The following is a 13,991-nucleotide window of genomic DNA, read 5'->3' on the forward strand; positions in this document are numbered from 1 at the left end:
CAATGGGTACTTGATAGGATAGAACTGAAAAGATTAGGTTCTATTGAGTCTCGCCTAAGAAGATGATGGTTAAGGAGACCAAAAATTGGTGATATACCGATGTTCTTGCCTGAATAGAATCAAGAAAATTGTATGAGATGGGAAGGAAGAAGTAGTGGTGATACTGCTGTTGGTATTCGAGTTTTGATTTGGAACAACCTCAGATTACTACACTGGGTATTCTTTGAGGGTCACCCCTCAAATACTGACCCAGCCCATCACCGTTTTGCTTCCAAGATCAGACGAGATTGGGCTCTAGCGGTGAGGTATGGTAGTAACCTATGAATGAGGAGTTCCACTCACCAATGAGAGTGCACCTATTTAATAGATTTAAGGAAGAAGTGTGGATCTGCTGTCCTGTTAGACCTGGGATTGCTCCCAGGAATCATGGATGAGAGTCCACGAAAATAGAAAAGGTATTGAATTCTTTATAAGAAATAAGAAAGTAACATAGTGCATAGATTCAGGCAATTTATAGACAAAATGTGCATGTAAAATTGCAGATAAGTTTGCACATCAGTATTATCTATGGTATATATTCACACTGAAAACCCAGCAAAAATGCCCTTTTCTGGGTGAGGATTTCATCCAAAACACTTTCATTTAAATATATAGGTAATATATCCAAGGGTGCTATCAAGTGAGGTCTCAGATACAATGTATCAAATATTGTCTGACGAGCAAAAAGAATAATATTATATCAGGTATAACATGTATGTATCAAGACTAGGGCTATCATCTTATATGCTATCAATTAGTTATAATAACTGATAAAAATAAAATTTATTATATTAGTATGAAAGGTGATACCAATTACTGCCCAGGTCCCTGGGTCAGTCAAGGGTGAGGATAATAAAGATATTCTCCCGTGTGAGAACCTTTTTGCATGCCTGGTTCAGAATCCTTCTTGCATATTGTAGGAATCAAGGTCCTTACTGCATATTGGATAGGAATTAGGTAGGAAAACGCGTTTCACCCGTGTCCACGGGCTTGCTCACTTCCATTGCTGCTATCCTGGCGTGATGCAGGGTTGCTTGGCAACCCTGGAAGCATCAGCCTATTCCCCCTCACCCCGAATAGGCTGATGCTTCCAGGGTTGCCAAGCAACCCTACATACATACAGCTTCCGCCTAAACACAGCAGGAGCTGAACCTGCAATTAGGAAATCACAGCCATTGGCTGACTAATTAATACCAGGGCTTTTAAACCCTGCATCACGCCAGGATAGCAGCAATGGAAGTGAGCAAGCCCGTGGACACGGGTGAAACGCGTTTTCCTACCTAATTCCTATCCAATATGCAGTAAGGACCTTGATTCCTACAATATGCAAGAAGGATTCTGAACCAGGCATGCAAAAAGGTTCTCACACGGGAGAATATCTTTATTATCCTCACCCTTGACTGACCCAGGGACCTGGGCAGTAATTGGTATCACCTTTCATACTAATATAATAAATTTTATTTTTATCAGTTATTATAACTAATTGATAGCATATAAGATGATAGCCCTAGTCTTGATACATACATGTTATACCTGATATAATATTATTCTTTTTGCTCGTCAGACAATATTTGATACATTGTATCTGAGACCTCACTTGATAGCACCCTTGGATATATTACCTATATATTTAAATGAAAGTGTTTTGGATGAAATCCTCACCCAGAAAAGGGCATTTTTGCTGGGTTTTCAGTGTGAATATATACCATAGATAATACTGATGTGCAAACTTATCTGCAATTTTACATGCACATTTTGTCTATAAATTGCCTGAATCTATGCACTATGTTACTTTCTTATTTCTTATAAAGAATTCAATACCTTTTCTATTTTCGTGGACTCTCATCCATGATTCCTGGGAGCAATCCCAGGTCTAACAGGACAGCAGATCCACACTTCTTCCTTAAATCTATTAAATAGGTGCACTCTCATTGGTGAGTGGAACTCCTCATTCATAGGTTACTACCATACCTCACCGCTAGAGCCCAATCTCGTCTGATCTTGGAAGCAAAACGGTGATGGGCTGGGTCAGTATTTGAGGGGTGACCCTCAAAGAATACCCAGTGTAGTAATCTGAGGTTGTTCCAAATCAAAACTCGAATACCAACAGCAGTATCACCACTACTTCTTCCTTCCCATCTCATACAATTTTCTTGATTCTATTCAGGCAAGAACATCGGTATATCACCAATTTTTGGTCTCCTTAACCATCATCTTCTTAGGCGAGACTCAATAGAACCTAATCTTTTCAGTTCTATCCTATCAAGTACCCATTGAGGGCTTAAGTGGCTAAGACTAGACGAGATAGTTTATTTGGTACACATAATCCCGGTGTAACTGATACATATTTTTGCATGACCTATTTTGGTCCCATTAAAACAAGCACAGCTTGTACTGGTATGGCATGAGAACAGGTGTATGGTTAATATATCTACACCCCCATGCCAGTCTATATTGGGATAGATCAAACCAGGACATAACCCCATTTTTTGACTTGTTCCTCCTACAAATGCAATATGAGTGGATACGGACAATATTTTAATTAAATATAATAAAAATTGTATGTTTTAACAAATTTCATAAATACATACTTAATAAGAGTGCACCCAAAAAAGAGTCTTCTTTACTCTTCGTTTATTCAGCAATCTATACAGTAATTCTTATGGGATGTTATTGTTTTTGGCCACCATAGATTGTAAATTAATATAAATGCCTATAAATAACTGAACTATTTTATTTTCAGTAATCTTACTAATTATACACATGTATTTTGCAGGGTACACACGGTTTAGATTCTTCACAGAATTTCTGCATATTTTAATTAATTTTTTGTAATCCTCTGTATTTTTTAGTGTTTTTAATTTTCTGCCAACAAAAGTGATAATAAGGCTGGTATTGTGCCTTCATTCGGGTGAATGTTTTGTTGCTTTTTTTTCTCTTTCAATAATTCCTGCATAGTACTCAGAATTCTATTACCTTATATCTTTAGAAGCTTTAGGTGTACAGCGTTTTTTTTCTATAAACCGCAAACTGTACCTCATAAAAATTCATTACAGATGGGCATAAACAAGTACTTTTTCCTTCCAGTCATTGGCAGTAAGTGATTCATCTGTTTTCCACAGAAAACCAATTTCATTGCAGATGCCTTGTAATTTCCAATCTCCCCGAATTGTGGAACCGTATCACACCATCCTGATGTGAGGAATGTGAGGATTTTTTGTGAGGGAGTAAGAGAGAGAAAAAGCTGTGCTTAGTCTTGTTAATGGGATTGAATAGCATTTGCTGTCTCATCAGTTTTGCAAAAGAACCGTAAAGTAATCAGACAGCCTTTTTTTTCTCTTCCTATACCAGCTATCAATTTAACCATGTGGCTGATTTTCTTGCATATATGTGCAAGGACAAAAGTGGAAAGCGGAAGTCCTTTCAGATAAGTTGTTCGCTTTATTATGAAGCATTACTGTACTTGTGTATGTGAGTATGAAATGGAGGATTGTATGGCTTAATAGAATGTTGCCCTGTATATTTTATTGCACATACAGCACACAGTGCTGAGCTAACTTTTTAAATCTGTCTTAAAACAGGTTAAATTAATCGTGATTTACTTTCTTCTTCTTTTTCCCTTTCATTACCCCCTTGTATCTCCATGTTCTCTGTATTTTCATTCTAATATCTATGCCAGGGGTGTCAAACTCGCGGGCCGCGAGCCGCATGCAGCCCCTACCGCATACTTTTTCGGTCCGCGGGCAGGGGTCCTTTTGCCGGCCGACCGCCTTGCTTGCAGTGAGGGAAAGAGATCGCAGCATGCGCCTCTCCTGCTTTTCAGTCTGGTCTCCATCGGCGGCACGGGTAACTTAAATCAGGCATCGGTTCATGAGCCAATCAGAGCTTGTGGACCGGCAGCCAATCAGGAGCTTACAATCAGCTGCTGTGTGACAGTGTGACAGTGCTGGCCCGGCCCTTTACAATCAGCTGCTGTGTGACAGCGCTATCCCGGCCACCCCACACACAGCCTCTGAGCTGCTGTCAGCGGTGTCAGGCGCGTGGTGTCTGGGTGATGCTGTGGTGGACGCTGGCAGGTGGGTAGTGTGCGGGGCAATGCTGTTGGCAGGCGGGGTGCTGCACGGTGTCCTGTGCCGCAAATCGTGCATCCTCATGACCAGCCTGGTGTTACCTGACAAGGGTGCCGTGCTCTGACACGGCTTGAAACCGTGTTCAATATCTCGGCTCAGACCAGGGATTTCAGTGTAAAAGGGGTATTAGTTTCATCACAGTCTTGGCGAAGTTCTCTGTAGCAACCTAAGGACAAATATTTTTATAAAGGTGATTGCAGGGCCTTATCTGTGTGGAGTTCGGCTTGTTCATATACACATATCAGCTTATTTATTTATTTTTTGCATTGCTACAACTACTCATTTTTTCTTTATGCTGTTGTCTAAGTAGAGCTATTAGATACCTATAATTAAAAACACTGTTGAGCCACTAATGTTTCTTCCTCCACCGGCAAACTGCGCTTTGGCCAGCATTAGGGGCGGGTCTGAATGACCCCCTTAGTCCCTGACTTTGTATATGACTGTTAGTTATGAGTTGCCTGTGAGTGACTGCTGCTTCTTTCGGTTTTATTCTATGGTAACAGCACTCCTACCGATATACCTGCATGACTGATGTTGTAGAGAGTGAGCACTGTATCCAGATAGCTCTGATGTTTGGGGAACATGGTACATAGGGGAGATGTATTAAGACTTGGGGGTAAATTTACCAAGATGGGAGTTCTATTTAAGATGGGATGTTGCCCATAGCAACCAATCAGATTCTACTTGTCATTTATCTAGCACCTTCTAGAAGATAATACCTGGAATCTGATTGGTTGCTATGGGCAACATCCCATCTTAAATAGAACTCACATCTTAGTAAATTTACCCCTTGGAGAGAGACAAATTACCAGCCAATCAACCGTCATTTCTCTAACGTCCTAGTGGACCATGCTCCGTAAGGACCATGGGGAATAGACGGGCTCCGCAGGAGACTGGGCACTCTAAGAAAGATTTAGTACTACTGGTGTGCACTGGCTCCTCCCTCTATGCCCCTCCTCCAGACCTCAGTTAGAATCTGTGCCCGGAAGGAGCTGGGTGCATTTTAGTGAGCTCTCCTGAGCTTGCTATTAAGAAAGTATTTTAGTTAGGTTTTTTATTTTCAGAGAGCTTCTGCTGGCAACAGACTCTCTGCTACGTGGGACTGAGGGGAGAGAAGCAAACCTACTAACTGCGGCTAGGTTGCGCTTCTTAGGCTACTGGACACCATTAGCTCCAGAGGGATCGAACACAGGAACTTAACCTTGGTCGTCCGTTCCCGGAGCCGCGCCGCCGCCCCCCTCGCAGAGCCAGAAGACAGAAGCCGGCGGGTGAAGCAAGAAGACGTCAAAATCGGCGGCAGAAGACTCCTGTCTTCATATGAGGTAGCGCACAGCACTGCAGCTGTGCGCCATTGCTCCCACACTAACCCACACACTCCGGTCACTGTAGGGTGCAGGGGGGGGGCGCCCTGGGCAGCAATTGAGTACCTCCTGGCAAAAAGCAGCATATATACAGCTGGGCACTGTAATATGCATGAGCCCCCGCCTTCCTCAGCACTCAACAGCGCCATTTTCTCTCCACAGCTCCGCTGAGAGGAAGCTCCCCAGGCTCTCCCCTACAGAAGCACGATAGAAGAGGGTGAAAAAGGGAGGGGGGGCACATAAATTTGGCGTAAAAACAATATATACAGCAGCTACTGGGTTAACACTAAGTTACTGTGTGATTCCTGGGTCATATAGCGCTGGGGTGTGTGCTGGCATACTCTCTCTCTGTCTCTCCAAAGGGCCTTGTGGGGGAACTGTCTTCAAATAGAGCTTTCCCTGTGTGTGTGGTGTGTCGGTACGTGTGTGTCGACATGTCTGAGGTAAAAGGCTCCCCTAAGGAGGAGATAGAGCAAATATGTGTGTGAGAGGGTGTCTCCGTCGACAACGCCGACACCTGTTTGGATATGTGTAAGTGCTAAGGTGATTTTATTGCACAAAAGATTAGAGAACAGACAGGAAATCTACCCATGTCTGTCCCTATGGCGCAGAGACCTTCAGAGTCTCACAATGCTCACTATCCAAAATAATAAACACTGATATCGACACGGAGTTTGACTCCAGTGTCGACTACGATAATGCAAAGTTACAGCCAAAATGGCAGAAAAGTATTCAATATATGTTTATTGTAATAAAAGATGATTTGCATATCACTGATGATTCATTTGTCCCTGACACAAGGGTACACATGTTTAAGGGGAAGAAAGCTGAGGTAAATTTCCCTCCTCTCATGAGGAAAAAGAGCGGGAATCTCCAGACAAGAGACTGCAGCTTCCCATAAAGAATTCTCAGGCAGTATCCTTTCCCCACTAGGGCCAGGATGTGATGGGAATCTTCCCCTAGGGTGTCACGTTTGCCCAGAAGGTAGCCCTAGCTATTCTCAGGGATCCTGCAGATAGCGTGCACATTCTGGTACACAACCCAGACCGGCGATTGTGTCGGCATGGGTTTATAGCGCTGGGGCGGCGTGGACAGGTACCTTATCAGCAGAAATTGAGACCCTAGTATGTATGTATATATATATATATATATATATATATATGTGTATATAGAGAGATATGTATATATATTAAAGATGCTGTCTTAAGAGATATATATAATCAAACATGCCCAAAGAGACATGACTATACTGGGTCCTAGAGTCAAAGCTATGTCGATTTCTGCTTGACGTGTCCTGTAGAATATGCAATGGACAGATGATGCCATGCCAACTTAAGTGGCATATGGAAGGCTGTGGATTGTGTGGAGAAGGGTTCTCGGACCTGGTCTCCACGGCTATAGCTGGTAATTCTGATATTTTGCCTTATATTCCTGCACAGCCTAGGAAAGCACGTCATTATCAAATGCAGCTTTTCGAACAAAGAAACAAGAAAGTCCGAGGTGCGTCCTTTCTTGCCAGAGGCGGGGCCAGATTAAAGAAGCTGCACAACACAGCTAGTTCCCAGGAGCAGAAGTCCTCCCCGGCCTCTATGAAAATCCACCGCATGTCGCTGGGGCTCCAAAGACGGAGCTAGGCCCGGTGGGGGCACGCTTTTGTAAGTTCTGCAACAAGTGGGTTCGCTCCCTGTTAGATCCCTGGGCAATAGATATTGTGTCTCAGGGATACAAGCTGGACTTTGAGAAGTGGCCTCCTCACTGACGGCTCTGCCGGCTTCCGCCCACGAGAGGGAAACAGGGTTAACTGCAATTCACAAATTGTATCTGCAACAGGTGGTGGTCAAGGTTCTCCTCCTTCGACAAGGAGGGGGTTATTATTCGACCATGTGGTAGTCCCGAAACCAGACGGTTCGGTCAGACCCATATTGTATTTAAAATCCCTGAACATATACCTGAAAAGGTTCAAGTTCAAGATGGAATCGCTAAGAGCGGTCGTTACAAGCCTGAAAGGGGGAGATTTTATCGTGACTCGGGACATAAAGGAGGCATACCTTCATGTCCCCATTTATCCACCTCATCAGGCGTACCTCGGAATTGCGGTACGGGATTGTCATTACCAATTTCAGACGTTGCCGTTTGGTCTCTCCACGGCCCCGAGAATATTCACCAAGGTAATAGCGGAAATGTTGGTGCTCCTGCGGAAGCAAGGTGTCACTATTATCACGTACTTGGACGATCTCCTCATAAAAGCGAGATCAAGAGAGCAGTGGCTGAACAGCGTATCACTTTCTCTGGAAGTGTAACGGCAACACGGCTGGATTCTATATATTCCAAAGTCGCAGTTGGTTCCTACAGCTCATCTGCCTCTCCTAGGCATGATCCTAGACACAGACCAGAAAAGGGTTTATCTCCCGATAGAGAGAGCTCTGGAGCTCGTGACACTGGTCAGGAATCTATTAAAACCAAAACGGATGTCAGTGCATCACTGCACTCGAGTCCTGGGAAGGATGGTGGCATCATACGAGGCCATTCCTTTCGGCAGGTTCCATGAGAGGACCTTCTAATGGGACTTACTGGACACAGTGGTCCGGATCACATCTTTAGATGCATCGGTTAATAACCCTATCCCCCGGGGCCAGGGTGTCTCTCCTATGGTGGCTGCAGAGTACTCACCTTCTCGAGGGCCGCAGGTTCGGCATTCAGGACTGGGTCCTGGTGACCACGGATGCAAGCCTCCGAGGGTGGGGGGCAGTCACTCAGGGAAGAAGTTTCCAAGGGCTGTGGTCAAGTCGGGAGACTTGCCTTCACATCAATATCTTGGAACTAAGGGCCATATACAACGCCCTAAGTCAAGCGGAGACCCTGCTTCGCAACCAATCGGTGCTGATTCAATCATAAAGCAGACTTCCTCAGCAGGCACGACCTCCACCCGGGAGAGGGGGGACTTCATCAAGAAGTCTTCGCGCAGATTGTAGGTCGGTGGGAACTGCCACAGGTGGTCATGATGGCATCCCGCCTCACCAAAAAGCTACAGAGGTATTGCGCCAGGTCTAGAGACTCTCAGGCGATAGCTGTAGACACACTGGTGACACCGTGGATGTTCCAGTCGGTTTATGTGTTTCCTCCTTTTCCTCTCTTACCCAAGGTGCTGGGAATCATAAGGAAAAGAGGAGTGAGAACAATACTCATTGTTCCGGATTGGCCAAGAAGGACTTGGTATCCAGAGCTGCAAGAAATGCTCACAGAGGACCCATGGCCTCTGCCTCTAGGGCAGGATCTGTTGCAGCAGGGACCTTGTCTGTTCCAAGACTTACTGCAGCTGCATTTGACGGCATGGCGGTTGAACGCCGGATCCTAGTAGAACAAATGGATTCCGGATGAGGATCTTCCTACGCTGATAAAGGCTAGGAAGGACGTGACGGCTAAACATTATCACCGTATATGGCGAAAATATGTTGCTTGGTGTGAGGCCAGGAATGCCTCTACAGAGGAATTCCAGCTGGGCCGTTTCCTTCACTTCCTACAGTCGGGAGTGACTTTGGGCCTAAAATTGGGGTCCATTAAGGTCCAGATTTCGACCCTATCCATTTTCTTTCATAAAAAACTAGCTTCTCTACCTGAAGTTCAGACGTTTGTAAAGGGAGTGCTGCATATTCAGCCCCTTTTGTGCCACCAGTGGCACCTTGGGATCTTAACGTGGTGTTGAGTTTCCTGAAATCTCACTAGTGTGAGCCACTTAAGACCGTGGAGTTAAAATATCTCACGTGGAAAGTGGTCATGTTATTGGCCTTAGCTTAGGCTAGGCGTGTGTCAGAATTGGCGGCTTTGTCACATAAAAGCCCCTATCTGGTTTTCCATATGGACAGGGCAGGATTACGGACTCGTCCGCACTTTCTGCCATGGGTGGTGTCATCTTTTCATTTGAACCAACCTATTGTGGTGCCTGCGGCTACTCGTGACTTGGAGGATGCCAAGTTACTAGAGGTAGTTAGGGCTTTGAAGGTTTATGTAGCCAGAACGGCTGGAGTCAGGAACACTGAGTCGTTGTTTATCCTGTATGCATCCAACAAGCTGGGTGCTCCTGCTTCAAAGCAAACTATTGCTCGCTGGATCTGTAACACGATTCAGCAGGCTCATTTTGCGGCTGGATTGCCGCCTCCAAAATCAGCAAAAGCCCATACCACAAGGAAGGTGGGCTCTACTTGGGCGGCTGCCCGAGGGGTCTCGGCATTACAGCTTTGCCGAGCAGCTACTTGGTTGGGTTCAAACACTTTTGCAAAATTCTACAAGTTTGATACCCTGGCTGAGGAGGACCTTGTGTTTGCTCATTCGGTGCTGCAGAGTCATCCGCACTCTCCCGCCCGTTTGGGAGCTTTGGTATAATCCCCATGGTCCTTACGGAGTCCCCAGCATCCACTAGGACGTTAGAGAAAATAAGATTTTACTTACCGGTAAATCTATTTCTCGTAGTCCGTAGTGGATGCTGGGCGCCCGTCCCAAGTGCGGACTTCTTCTGCAATGCTTGTGTATAGTTCTTGCTTACATAAGGGTTATGTTATGGTTGCATCAGGTTGGTCTGATGCTCTGTTGTTGTTCATACTGTTAACTGGGTATAGTTATCACAAGTTGTACGGTGTGATTGGTGTGGCTGGTATGAGTCTTACCCAGGATTCCAAAATCCTGTCCTTGTAATGTCAGCTCCTCCGGGCACAGTTTCCTTAACTGAGGTCTGGAGGAGGGGCATAGAGGGAGGAGCCAGTGCACACCAGTAGTACTAAATCTTTCTTAGAGTGCCCAGTCTCCTGCGGAGCCCGTCTATTCCCCATGGTCCTTACGGAGTCCCCAGCATCCACTACGGACTACGAGAAATAGATTTACCGGTAAGTAAAATCTTATTTTTTCAAACACAGCCTCTGTGGTACTTTATTTCTCTCTGCTTTATCCCTATCAGGGCTTAGTACATTCTCCCCGTAGTTTCATATCATGGGGGTAATGCAGTTAGCTGCTGTCAATTGCCGCAGCTAATTGAGCAATAGGGGCTAATTTAATTAACCCTGATAACTGGCAGCCTCGGGGATTTCCTTTCTCCTGCCAGAAGCAGGAGAAAGGAAATCCCCGAAAACTAACCCGTTTTCACGGCCATGAATGCAAAAACAAATGGATACGGGAACGTATCCCGTTTCCATGTGTTTTTCGCATAAACAGGTGAGCGCACCCCCCAAAAAAAGGGATTGCAATGGAATAGCCCAAACTCACCATTTTTACAGCAGGTGTACTTAGCACATGTAACTGAATTCCCCCCTTAAGTCTCATTTGTATCTATTTCTCTGCCTGAGTGTTGTATCCACAATGACATTGCTCATGGTTTCATGTACTCACTATGGGAAGGGTCATGAAATGGGTTTATGCACTACTTCTCTAAGCAGTGGCCTCATAGTGCAACCCTCACATGCCCTTGTCCTCTATTACCTTGTGATTGCAGCAGTAGTCTTATGCGGCTGTCACCAGTTAGAGATTCATTTGAGTCCTGTTCGGCTCCAGCCGTCTGACTTTGTGGAACATTTCTGTGTCCTATTTTCAGTAATCATGCTAATTACACTAATTTATTGTGTATACACTTAGGGATAAATGTATGAGAACAGCGATGTGAAATTAAGCTGGGCATTTGCAGCCAAAACAAACCAGAGTAAACCTCCAAAGCTGCAGCCAAGACTGAAGATGATGACTTCTTACTCTTAAAGTGTACAATCACCTAAAACATGTTCGGACATATTTCAGAGCAATGTATACATGCATATTTTATTTGACAGGTTTAGGTTATTTGTGTTTTTCTTTTATTGATAGCCTTAAAATAGATAAAATAGAAAGCGGGCTTCCTTTGTAAATAAAATAAAATAAATGACAAGTGATCTAAAATTGGATCCTTAAACTGTGTTGGATTTTATTTAATTGACACTGGGAAGAATTCAGTCAATTGCAATGTACTGTATTGGCATGCATCCATGCGATGCTTTGCCGCACACAGGGGTCCCGGCGCACATTCAGGTCCCGACGCAGTGGTACAAAGTATGCAATGTACTGAACATCGGTGTGTGCCGTAACCCTAATGTGCATGTGTGGTATGGGGCCTGCATCGTTGGACGACAGTAGACGCCCAATGAATGACAGTCTGCAGCTGTTTGGGGGTGGAGAGGGGGCAGCCATGGTGTCTCAGTTTCCCAAAGTGGAGGCATGCCGCCTCCGTTTTGTAGGAGTGCCGATCCAGGGTCTCTGTCTTCCGACAGAGATTTCTTGGCCTTGGTGACGGCGCTGCGGGAGCCAGCTACATAACCTCATGGGCTACTCATCAGGCCAATGATGTCACAGGTGATCCGATGCTGCATCCTTGGACGCAGCAGAGGAGCGCAGGAGGCATCTACTTATACAAGACACCACATGCCGCATTACTGTATGTATCTGTGCCTCGCTGCTGTTTGCAAGTAAGCAACAGTGATGCTGTTTCCAGCCACATATGTATCACCCCCACAATATTGCAAATTTGTTAGCAGTTGGGCAAAACCATGTGCACTGCAGGTGGGGCAGATATAACATGTGCAGAGAGGGTTAGATTTGGGTGGGTTATTTTGTTTCTGTGCAGGGTAAATACTGGCTGCTTTATTTTTACACTGCAATTTAGATTTCAGTTTGAACTCACCCCACCCAAATCTAGCTCTCTCTGCACATGTTATATCTGCCCCCCCCCACTGCAGTGCAGCATGGTTTTGCCCAACTGCTAACAAATTTGCTGCTGCGATCAACTCTGAATTACCCCCATAATTATAGAAAATATTTGCTAACTTTCCCTCATATCACATAGCAGTGAAAAAACTTGTTCCAAAGTGCCCATCACCACAGCACTTTGCAGCCAGTGCACGGAATTGAATAAATACACCACCCTCTGCATGATGGCGGTTCTTCGCTGTCAAGATAGTAACGATATACATACTTACGTGCACCACCACTCCTCATAGTTATAGTTTCACTCTTCAATCACTCTTTGATTAGTGATCCCCAATGTAAGATCTACTTGGACTCTTACTGAACCAAGTGAAGGAAATGTGAAGAACCCCTTTACAGCGAGCAATTCAAATGTAGACCATTATTTTTAGTAGGGTTATGTTTTGATGTATATTGCTTTGTTGTTACTGTATTCATCCACACATTATAGAGTGGGAGTCTGCATAGGATACTTTTAAGGGAATCTCTTCTGGATTATAGAGGTTAAAGTCTGTAGCACAGTCACAGGACTTAACATCTCTTATCTGTGAAATGAGCCCAAAATCCAGTCATCCGTAAAACCATTTGCCATCCTTTGAGATATCAGAAAGCTGCAGCTTTCTGACTGCAATGATGCTTTTAACTGGCTGCCATCAGACCCCAGATGCTTATATTTAACGCTGTATTTCTCTCATAACACGCAATACGACATAGATGTTGGGACTTTATCCATTAACGCTATTAGTGGCAAATCAGAAAATGGTGCTCTGATACACTATACCTCATACAACTCATAGATTTGGCTTTTTAGTACAGATTTCTAGACTTTGAAGTATGAGCACCTAATTTACAGTAGATTTATAATTTTTATTTAAAACCATAAATAAGCCACAGTAGTGTCTTTCAAACCCTTAAACATCTGTGCAGTATGTAATGTGCTTAAAATGAGGCTTCTGTAACCATCTTATACTGTATTTACTCGCGTTCTTTATGCTACGTGTGAATATTTTTCCATAAGGTGAAATGTAAGAAACAAAAAAGCAAACTATTAAAAAATAATCTAACATCATTCAGAGATTGGAATGTATTATATAGGGGTCTGTTTATCAATAGTGTCAGCATGAGCCCTAAAAAATTCTCATTCCTCACTGCAGCAATAAGAGATACATTTCAGTTATTTATTTTGCTTTTGTCAGGACAGTGGCTCCAATGAAATGCAGTATTGTAGCCTATAGAGCAGTCGCTGACAACCATCTCAAGATGCCTTTAGTTATTAAGGGACCTAAGTGGGAGATGTATCAAACAACGGAGAGAGAGAACCTAACAACCAATCCTCTGCCAACGGTCATTTTTCAAACACAGCCTGTTAAATGACAAAAAGCTGATTCTCTGGTACATTATCTCTCTCCCAGGTTTGATGCATCTCCCCCCCCCCAAAGTTCCAAAAGCTTACTTTCAGATCTCCAATGCCAGATCCAACCCGGGAATTGGAAACGGGTCCTTCCCGGGTGGGATCCAACATTGGAGCCTCTGCGATGGCTTCCCGACCCGGCAAAATGCTGGGTCGGTTTCCATAGCGGCGGGAGGGTGGAGCCGGCAGCGGGGGTGGAGGTGGCGCTGGGAGATGAGCTCATCTCCACGGCGCCTCTCCCTATATAGTAAACGGGTCCGGGTCTCATCGACCCGGGAATCCGTTTACGCTGCCACT

The 13,991-nt window shown here is 44.6% G+C and overlaps 2 pseudogenes; one reads left to right on the forward strand and one right to left on the reverse strand.

Annotated features, from left to right (window-relative positions):
- Positions 1-201: 201 nt before the first annotated feature.
- LOC134930126 (5S ribosomal RNA) lies at positions 202-319 on the reverse strand (annotated as a pseudogene).
- A 1,677-nt stretch (positions 320-1,996) lies between these two features.
- LOC134930127 (5S ribosomal RNA) lies at positions 1,997-2,114 on the forward strand (annotated as a pseudogene).
- Positions 2,115-13,991: the final 11,877 nt, after the last annotated feature.

This window comes from Pseudophryne corroboree, chromosome 5 (genome assembly GCF_028390025.1).
Source record: "Pseudophryne corroboree isolate aPseCor3 chromosome 5, aPseCor3.hap2, whole genome shotgun sequence".
NCBI lineage: Eukaryota > Metazoa > Chordata > Amphibia > Anura > Myobatrachidae > Pseudophryne > Pseudophryne corroboree.